We start from the raw sequence: 11,661 nt of genomic DNA, 5'->3' as shown, positions 1-11,661 counted from the left end.
TTGTTTCATTAGTTTTAGTGAGGACCCTGGCTTCAGCAGTTTGAATTAGCTGGAGTTTACTCAAGTTTCTGCTGGACCATCCTGATAAAGTGCATTGCAATAATCTACTCTTGATGTAATAAAAGCGTGAACAAATTTTTCCGCATCTGGGAGGGATAAGGAATTGTGAGATTGTGAAGATGTAGGAAAGCTGTTTTTGTAATGTTACCTATATGCTGATCAAATGAGAGATCTGAATCAATTATATCTATATCTAATGACTAGTGGTGTTCATCAGTGTCATTTTCCACACTAGTTTATGTAGACAAACACTACTGGCTAAAAAAAAAAAAAACACAGGTTAAATTGGCATTGAGTTCATGTTCATGATAGTTCATGTTGTTTGTATCATCATGTTTTACAGAAATCAAAGGCAAGCAGGAAACTACTTACTGATGCATCTATAAATTCAGTGTCTCAGTATTCAACGTGACATTTCAAACTGGACTTTGTAATCATACTATGAGTTTCAAAGTGATTGAGTTCACATTTCCTGTTAGACAAAGGTTTCATTTCACTGTAAGAGCAAATGAGAGTTTAACAATTTGCCTTACCTGCTTTATTCATCATAAGAAGAAACAAAAGTTTGTCTGAGTTCAGAACATTGTGGGAGGGTTTTACAACAGTCTTATCTCAGTAATAAATTCATACAATGTCTTGGGTATGTTGGTAATATAACTATATAACTCTAATATAACTATAAATGTGGCACACATCAGAAGGCTTTAAATTGTTCTCAATTATACACTAATAATTTCAAAGTTAGCAAACAATCTCTCTCAGTGATTTGCAGTAGTTCTATGAACACTTATTGCTGGTACATGTATTCAACTGCATATTTAGCTTGTTTCTTTCTCCATGCAAAAGCACTGACCAATAGAAAGACATACTGAGATGCATGAAGTCATCTAAGCACTAAGGCCTAGTGCTAAACACAGGTTGGAGGGGTATAAACCTCTCTGCCATTGGACTGTGGAGTACTAAGACTGCATTCCCTGGAGTGATGGAGCAATATCTAATACCTTGGAGATGGGTTGGGGTGGTATTTGAGCACCAGAATCACTGTTTTTATCTTTAAAAATACAATTTCTGAAAAAGATGACCAAAAACGTCCTACAGTAAACCAAATCAAACGTGAATAAATCATCATTGATGAAAATCATTTTAATTTTATAAAATAATTTGTTTAAATTGTGAATGTATTAAATTTGAAAGTTGTGAATATTCAGTTGCTCTCTTTACTTTGACCTGTGTGATATATACTTACATCTACGCTTTTCTCACTGTAAATCATAACCAACAGCCACATTTTAATTTGGTATTCTTCTTCTTTACCTTACTGTACAAACGTTTCCAAATTTACTTTCTACTGATTGTTCTTTAGATGTAATTTTAACCCAAAATAGTTTTTTCATATATGTCAGAGAGCAAAACAAAATTGCACAATGGCACGTTTTTTATAGGAATCAATAAACCATAAACTGATAAAAGGCTGACATGGATGAGTGTAATAATGTGATGGCCACATGTGCAAGCCAGCATGTGACATCTGCTGATTTTTGTTGATGTGTTTGTTTCTAATGTCCTCAGCCCTCACACAAATCTGCCATGACTGATTTATGTCCTTCTCATCTGGAAGAAGGCTACAGAGCATCCAGATTTAGTCTTCTACTTCAATGAACAGTTAGTCCCCTCTGGCAGTTAGAATACTACACTTCTGCTTGAAGAACTAATAAACATTCAAACCGAACCCTTAACAAATCTCAAACTATCCCATTCATCTTGTTTCATCATAGCTAATGAGCTTGAGAGTCTAAACTTTTAAGCATAAAGTACATATTTAAAGGCAACCTCTATGATTGTGGGGAAACACTGTTGTCACTGGTTTCTTTACGTTCATAAGCTATGTGTGATTTAAGGTGGAACGGTACATTGGAGGAAGGTAGAAGAATGACTGTTGTTTGTATGTGAATAAAGTTGGACTTGTCTGTAAGTTTTTATACAGTTTGAATTACCACAGAGAGTTATTTTTTTTATGCTCATGTAATTTGCACTCTCCCAAATTTGTAATCAGTTCCATCTACAGCAAAAATAAGTCCGTATTACCCACCTATGGCAGGAATAGAGTAATATCCTCATCTTGGTTCATACTTTTCAAAGTTTTTGTACAAAAACATTCAAAATGCTGTTTCTCTGTCATGAACAGAAAGAGAGGATGCCAAGAATACTGGACAGTGACACTTTGTGACACGTCACCTTTAAAAGAGCAATCTGAAATAAAACTGGAACTATAATAAAGTTTCAAAACAGTGGAGAGAGCCGTCTTCCTCCCCACCCTCCTCTCCAGATGTGAAGTTCAACCAGGTTGCCAGAACAACCAAGAGACAGGTTTAAGAACTTTGGACCGTAATAGCTAAAGAGAATGTGCCATAATCAACACATTTACACAGAAATACAGAATTACAGATTTCACTGAAACATCTACCTATGCAAGAAATAGACAAAAAATTTGAACAAGAGGCCACTGTTGCGAGCATTTATATTTCTGCATTGGTGTCTGCATCACTCTCCAATTAAACCGCCACACCACTAGGACTGAATTTCAAACATCATCCTCTACACCAGAGGTATTCAAACTTTTCCTCCTTAGCCCCCTGTGGCACTTGTTTTCCCGTTTTATCCATTTAAAACACACGACCAAGTGTACATCATGTCACTAAAACATCTACCTACTAGTGAAACGCTTATATTTGTTGTGTACTACCAAGCTTGATTTTTTCATTCCACCTTAAATTGGTGAATATGCAAGGGGTAAATGGTATTTACACCTTTAAATCATATTGATATTCACCTTCTTTGTATAAAACACACAAAACACAGTCCTAACACCTTTCAAACATTGCTATGTGTCACGTTCTTTATATTAAACACACAATCTATGGCATTTACTCATTCTGATCTGTACATAGTCATCTGTACTTTTATATTTTTCAGAAATGATTTGCTGTTAGGGTGCCTACAGCCTAGACAATGGATGAAAATCCAAAATGGAGGAAAGGCTAGGCGGGGCAGTGTACACTTTCCCAGTTTTAGCCAGATTAGCAAAATATAAAAGGTTCACCCCATCATGCGGCAGCCTGGCGCAGTGTGTCTGTGTTTTCTGGTTTGTGAGGTTTTCAACGGTCCAAATTTCTTTCTCATTTTAATATGTTCCATTTCCTGCTGCATTTGAGCTACAAACCCTGCCCATGCTCCATCAAAGCACAAGCCTTCTAGACAGACGAGCACTTGCGTATGTGTCTACAATGTTTTCTAATGTGTAGGCAGACTCATCTGTTCAGAAAATAATTAGCCAGCTCTGGATCTGTTTGAGGTGTTGCTGCTTCTAAACTGCCACCACTTTTCAAACACAAGGCCAGTATTTCCTCTCATTTTACTCTGGTCATGGAGATTTTCAAAAGGGAAATGGGGCTTTTTGGGGTCTGGTAAAACATTAACTCTGTTCACTTGGTCATTTCATGGCTGCAAGACACTATGTTTGTAGACCTGGCAGCGCTGTGGGTTTGGACTATAAAGTGATTGGACAGAAAGCAGGACCACAGGTGCTCTGCTTCGGACTGGGCTCTTCTCAAAGAGAATATAGTGCTATAGCAATGCTATGAGCATTGTTTTGTGTTTCCTTAATCTATGACCACACACCTTGGACATTTTATGACTAAGTACAGATTGCTCCTTTATCCCACTGAGAATTGAAACGTGTCACTAGTTTCATTCAATGATTCAGTTGATCATAAACACTTCCTAAAGTCAGATCTTTATTATCATCCCTCCACAACAGACTGTTGCATAGCTCCTGATAAGAACACAACTGATATAAAATATTATGACAGAAACTGCATGAGCAATGCAACACAATTTAATATCAGTAGTACCCCAATTTAGATTTTATTCCCAGAAAGAATATATATATATATATATATATATATATATATATATATATATACAGGGGTTGGACAATGAAACTGAAACACCTGTCATTTTATTGTGGGACGTTTCGTGGCTAAATTGGAGCAGCCTGGTGGCCAATCTTCATTAATTGCACATTGCACCAGTAAGAGTAGAGTGTGAAGGTTCAATTAGCAGAGGGCAAGAGCACAGTTTTGCTCAAAATATTGCAATGCACACAACATTATGCGTGACATACCAGAGTTCAAAAGAGGACAAATTGTTGGCGCACGTCTTGCTGACGCAACTGTGACCAAGACAGCAAGTCATTGTGATGTCGTGGCTGTGATGATCAAGAGCCACGGTATCCAGGGTAATGTCAGCATACCACCAAGAAGAACGAAACACATCCAACAGGATTAACTGTGGACGCAAGAGGAAGCTGTCTGACAGGGATGTTCGGGTGCTAACCCGGATTGTATCCAAAAATCATAAAACCACAGCTGCCCAAATCACGGCAGAATTAAATGTGCACAAACCTTTGCCAAACCTTTGGTCACTCATGCCAATGCCAAATGTCGGTTTGCATTGGTGCAAGGAGCGCTGTGGACAATGTGAAACATGTATTGTTCTCTGATGAGTCCATCTTTACTGTTTTCCCCACATCCAAGAGAGTTATGGTGTGGAGAAGCCCCAAAGAAGCGTACCATCCAGACTGTTACATGCCCAAAGGGGAAGCATGGGGGTGGGTCAGTGATGGTTTGGGGGGCCATATCATGGCATTCCCTTGGCCCAATACTTGTGCTAGATGGGCGCGTCACTGCCAAGAATTACCGAACCATTCTGGAGGACCATGTGTATCCAACGGTTCAAACATTGTATCCTGAAGGTGGTGCCATGTATCAGGATGACAATGCACCAATACACACAGCAAGACTGGTGAAAGATTGGTTTGATGAACATGAAAGTGAAGTTGAACATCTCCCATGGCCTGCACAGTCACCAGATCTAAATATTATTGAGCCACTTTGGGGTGTTTTGGAGGAGCGAGTCAGGAAACGTTTTCCTCCACCAGCATCACGTAGTGACCTGGCCACTATCCTGCAAGAAGAATGCCTTAAAATCCCTCTGACCACTGTGCAAGATTAGATTAGATTAGATTCAACTTTATTGTCATTACACATGTTCAAGTACAAGGCAACAAAATATAGTTTAGCATCTAACCAGAGTACAGTAAGCAGTAAGTGCAGAATGTACATATATAGAAGATATATATGCAGGGATATGGACAAATATACATATATACAATATATTATATAGAATATATTATATATTATAACATAATATATATAGTTTGGTGAGAAAAACATGATGTACAGATGGAGTAGAAAATGCTAAAACATGATATACAAATGGATATAAATACTATAAACATTATATACAGATAACTAATTTACAGGTTGGGTTACAAAGGGAGGGTTGGATATGTTTACATTATGTGAATGTGCAGAATATGTCTAACCCAATATAATATACAGTTATGTGCAATGTAAAAATAGTATACAGAGAATGTAGTGCAGTCAATAACCAGTATATGGATGAGTATGTGTTATCGGTGGACAGAGTTCAGTAAGGAGAGCCTTTAAGGATGCTGCGGGCTCGCCACCGACAGAGTTTGTTCTGTACGTCCCCAGCTGATGGAAGTGGAGTCCCTGTAATTTTCTGGGCCATATTCACCACTCACCATTCACGACTTACGGTCAGCAACAGTGCAGTCCCCAAACCAGACTGTGATACAGCTGGACAGAATACTCTCAATTACATAGCAATAGAAGTTCAGAATGGCTGGAGACAGATGTTGTTTCTTTAGCATCCTCAGAAAAAGGTGCTGGTGAGCCTTCTTGACAAGGCTGGAAGTGTTGGAGGTCTAGGACAGATCCTCCGATATGTGTATTCCCAAGAACTTGAAGCTGGCGACACGTTCAACAGCCATCCCGCTGATATAGATGGAGTCGTGCATGCCACCTTTTTCCCTCCTGATGTCTATGATAAGTTCTTTTGTTTTGTTGTTAAGGAGCAGGTTATTGTCAGCACACCATGTGACCAGATGTTCTACATCCTCTCTGTAGGCTGTCTCATCATTGTTGCTGATGAGGCCAATCTCTGTGGTGTCGTCAGCAAACTTCACTGAGTTTCACTGATCACTGAGTTTGATTCATGAACAGTCTTGTGTATATATATATATATATATATATATATATATATATATATATATATATATATATATATATATACACACAGGGGTTGGACAATGAAACTGAAACACCTGATTTTAGACCACAAAAATTTATTAGTATGGTGTAGGGCCTCCTGTTCCTGCCAATACAGCGTCAATTCGTCTTGGAAATGACATATACAAGTCCTGCACAGTGGTCAGAGGGATTTTAAGACATTCTTCTTGCAGGATAGTGGCCAGGTCACTACGTGATGCTGGTGGAGGAAAACGTTTCCTGACTCGCTCCTCCAAAACACCCCAAAAGGCTCAATAATATTTAGATCTGATAAATATTGTGCCAAGGGAATGCCATGATATGGCAGCCCAAACCATCACTGATCCACCCCCATGCTTCACTCTGGGCATGCAACAGTCTGGGTGGTACGCTTCTTTGGGGCTTCTGCACACCGTAACTCACCCAAATGTGGAGAAAACAGTAAAGGTGGACTCATCAGAGAACAATAAATGTTTCACATTGTCCATAGCCCAATATTTGCGCTCCTTTCACCATTGAAACCGACGTTTGGCATTGGCATGAGTGACCAAAGGTTTGGCTATAGCAGCCCAGCCATGTATATTGACCCTGTGGAGCTCCTGACGGACAGTTCTGGTGGAAACAGGAGAGTTGAGGTGCACATTTAATTCTGCCGTGATTTGGGCAGCCGTAGTTTTATGTTTTTTGGATACAATCCGGGTTAGCACCCGAACATCCCTTTCAGACGGCTTCCTTTTGCATCCACAGTTAATCCTGTTGGATGCGTTTCGTCCTTCTTGGTGGTATGCTGACATTACCCTGGATACCGTGGCTCTTGATCATCACAGCCACGACGTCACAATGACTTGCTGTCTTGGTCACAGATGCGCCAGCAAGATGTGCGCCAACAATTTGTCCTCTTTTGAACTCTGGTATGTCACCCATAATATTTTGTGCATTGCAATATTTTGAGCAAAACTGTGCTCTTACCCTCTGCTAATTGAACCTTCACACTCTGCTCTTACTGTTGCAATGTGCAATTAATGAAAATTGGCCACCAGGCTGCTCCAATTTAGCCATGAAACCTCCCACACTAAAATGACAGGTGTTTCAGTTTCATTGTCCAACCCCTGTATATATGTGTGTGTGTGTGTGTGAGAGAGAGAGAGAGAGAGAGAGAGAGAGTGTGAGTGTGAGTGTGAGTGAGTGAGTGAGTGAGTGAGTGAGTGAGTGAGTGAGTGAGTGAGTGTGTGTGTGTGTGTGTGTGTGTATGAGCTGAGTGGATGTATGTTATTGTAATACTCTTTGCATCAAGATGTTACATTGATTGTCACCACATGATGGCACTGTCGTGTTGTTTGTAGTATTTGAATGAAGAGCAAGAGTGGAAGTAATAAATATAGTGTTTATAATAAGGTTTTCTGTTGATTAATGCTGAACTTAAAAGGTAAGTGATCCACCCCTTATATGATATTTTAGCCACATCCATCCATATTTTCTATTACTTAATTTTCTAGTTATTTTGGCATACTGCTTCCATGGCCTTGAGTGGAGAAAAGAAAAAAATACTATGTGCCCTCCCCCTTCTCCAAATCACCAGTACTCCTGCAATTAGATAATAGCTTTGGATCAGCAAACTGGTGCTTTTAATGACCCTATTATAGATTACCCTGAGAAGGCTTTTTCTCTTTCTGCATCCGTCTGTCTCCAGTTATGCAGTTTTTCTTCTCTCTCTGCTTGGATGTACATATATTGACACTGCTGATTTAGCAGGACCTACAAAATGCAATAAGGCAAATGGAGGTTTAGCACTGTGTAAGGCACTGGAGCCAAGCCAGGACCAAAGTATCTTCACAGACTCAGACTTTTGGATAAGCATACACGCCACCACAGCCTGTAATACATACTGTAGATTAACCATTTATCAGGCAGAAGATACATACTTCCCAACTCACATGTTTTCTCAGGCTTTTCTTTATTTGGAAGCATTTACTTGACCTAGACCCATTTTCACATTCTCATACGGACATATTTGACAGACATATTTAAAAAAATTAATATTTATTATTCACCTTTTTTTTTAAAGTTTCCATTGGGATAAGATGTGCATTAGATTTTATTTTGGAAGGTATTACACCCTGCAGTAAAAAAACAAAAAACAAAAAACAAGAATCTCTGATTTGTCGACTCTCTTGAAGCTTTATTTCCGATGTTTTAACCAACAAACTTGATTGTGCTTTTAAAACATACATTTTGAATTCACTGCAACACATTGCAAAAAGGTACAACAGTGAAAGGTTTACAGAGAATTCAATTTCTGAACATTTTATAGTCCACCTTAAGTAGGTGAATGTTTCAGGTTTTAGAGAAGCATCCACCAAAGGCTCAGCCTTTCCAAGAAATGACAGATCATAGTTCACTACTTAGTGTGACAAACACCATGAGAGAATTATCAAACAATTGTAACAGAAAATTTCTCAGTGCAAGACTGCAAAGTATTTGGGCCTCTTAACATCTACTATACATAATGTTGTGAAAGGTTTCCAGAAATCTAGAAAATTTTAATCTGTGTAATGCAAGGCCATAACACACTGTTGAATGTGTGTGACCTTCAAGACCACAGATGGCATTGCATTAGAAACTGTAATGCGATTGTGATAAATATACCCACATGGGCTCAAGAGTATTTGGAAAAGTGTTCTCTGGGAGTTTATGGCAATAGGTTTTTGCTCAGCCCCTAACCATGTGGTCCTCACTGAAGGCCACAGTAAAGGTGCATAAAGGGTGCGGGAGGGCACACATTTGATTGAGAAAACACTCTTAAACTTGATTGGTAATCTGTCCTTGACTCCTATAACTCACTCAGTAGCCACTTTAAAAAGGGGATCTGTAGTCCAACAACTGGAGAATGCACTGATCCAGGCAGGCTCTTTATATTCCATCCTTGTCTGTATATTATATGGAACATCTGGTGATATTTATGCCATCTTTTTATGTTTTGAAATGAAATTCAGGAAAAATATAAAGAAAGCCAGGTTCTGTTTGCTGCAGCAATATGTCAACTGACTTAGTATACTGGAACAATAGTTTATTTTTTTAGTATATTGATTTATGTCTCTAAGTGAAATACATTGTTGTCATGAGGCAGTTGGGATTCCTTATGTAACTTTTACAGTTCTAATCTGATGATAACATGAGTTCCAGCTGGCAGCACTGTAGCTGTATATGTAGAAATTACAGCTGTTTAGTGACATGTCATAAGACCAACAAAGAACAATGTGGATTCTTTAAAGATATGGTTTGCCCAAAAGAGGCTATAAAAATAACTTTCATGTTAAATAGACATTGCTATTTGAGGATATGCTATATGGTTTGCACAGCAAACCTTTTTGGTTAATGAATGTAGTTCACCCTGCCTTTTTCAGAGCTCTACCTCCCTGTCTTTCTCCAGCTGTTACTGAGATTAGACGTGCATAAATTAAGCAGAATTGTGTCTGGGTAGGGACAGTGGCACTTTAATTCAAAATATGCTGACACACATAATCAATTACATTTCTGGGGTGTTGATGAGCACCCAGGATGCCCCAAACTGTTGCAAAAATATTATCATAGTCCATACCTACCAGATTAAAAGGAATAACCTAAAATACATACAGTGTTGCTGATACAGAGCTTGTACATCTCACCTAATAAACTGTCTGGTGACTTAAATGTGCTTGAGGCAATGCCCATGAGCACTTAAAGAGGTTTCATGCACCACACTGCTGCTTGTGAAATGACATGCTTTATTAAGATGAGGTAAAGGGGTAATCAAGTGGCTTGGCACCACTGAAGACATTTATTACAAATGAGACTAACCTATGATGTCAGCATTTTTTTTTTCATTTGGGAAAGGCATGAACTTTTTTTTTTCTCCCTTGATAAAATTCTCCCTCTCATAACACACCTATTTTTTCCCTTCCTGTCTCTTTGTCTCAATGGTTATGCTTAACCTCTGTTTAAAAAAGGATGAGTTTTAGCCTTTTTTTAAAAAATACAAGCATTTTAGACTGTTGCAACATGAAACACCCCCAATTCGTTTATTCGTTAGAAAATGGGTGGTGGTTTATCATGAGGAAATATGATAATAAGTCAATATTACTAGGTTTTTGTTTTTTTGTTTTTTTATATATTTTTTATATGTTGCTGCCCAAAATTATGAAAGCATTTTTCTTCACTTGAAAATAAATAATAATAAAAAAATAAATAGCTAATGAGACTTTTATAAAAATAAACATTTCCCATTTTCTGAGGGGTTTTATTGCATTGTGTTCTTTCAAACTCCCCATGGACATGCTGCTCTGGACGGAGGCTATAGAGTAGCTCCATTTCAATTTACCCCAGATGTAATTAGCTAGGACCATGCAAAACCTGCTGTCTGTCTCATTTATTCTTTAAGTGCACCCCTCTCTCTATCTATTTGTTGCTCTGCCTCTTTTTAAAGCCAGAATTTACACTGTTCTTCATTGGTCATGAAATCTACAGTACCACCTCAGGGCAGCTATTAAGATGTATTTTGGTGATAGATTGCTCTTAGCACTGCAGTGACACTAATAAGATGGTGGTGTGTTATACTTAAAGTCATAGACATTGGAACATTAATTACATTCATTCCAATGGGTTCAGAAGTTCAGAGAGATCATTTTTTCACTCCTGACGTTTCTTCACTTCATTGCTGCCATAGCAACAAGTGACAATGCAAACAGTAATGTGATTAGTGGAAAGTCCATTAGCTGTAAAATGCATTGCAACTGGAGAATCCTTATAGACAAATCTTTTATTCTGATGAAATGGTCAGCAAGTCTTCTGTTCAGTTCTCCAGTATATAATCGATCATGACTTTTGCATGATACACAATAGACAGCTCAGGCAGTGATGAGGAGGTCTGGGTCATAGTAACTGATCCTTTCAGGCTGGTTATTCTAGTGTCTACACTAGCTTTACATAAAGCACATCTGCGGCAGTTGCAGGCTACAGTGCCATTGGTTCTGTTCAATATATTATCTCACAACCTTAACAAGAATGTCTTTGAGGTTTCTGTCACGTCTTTAAAATGTTATGTTTAACTTGCTTCTTCGCCTTCTCTACATTGGCGTCAGAAGTGGTAAGTGGTAGGAGAGACGGAGAACAATCAATGGCATTGATAAGTAACAGGGCCTGCAGAATTAAAGCACTAAAAATTGTGCCTGCCCTCAGCCTGATGTGCCCAGCAGAAAGCTAAAGACGGCAGTGGCAGAAAGCTCTCTTCTTAAGGGGGGGCAAAGATGGTGGGTGATGCCGGCTGAAAGCAGCAGCTCTATCGCACATCTGAGGCCAACGTGTGTGTCTGGCCCTGTGTTGACATGGACGTGAACAGCACGAGCTGTTTTTCTCGCGAGAGTTGCGCGGC

The sequence above is a fragment of the Hoplias malabaricus genome, chromosome 9 (genome assembly GCF_029633855.1).
Source record: "Hoplias malabaricus isolate fHopMal1 chromosome 9, fHopMal1.hap1, whole genome shotgun sequence".
Lineage (NCBI taxonomy): Eukaryota > Metazoa > Chordata > Actinopteri > Characiformes > Erythrinidae > Hoplias > Hoplias malabaricus.
The sequence above is the reverse complement of the archived record's forward strand: the minus strand, read 5'-3'. Positions refer to the sequence as shown.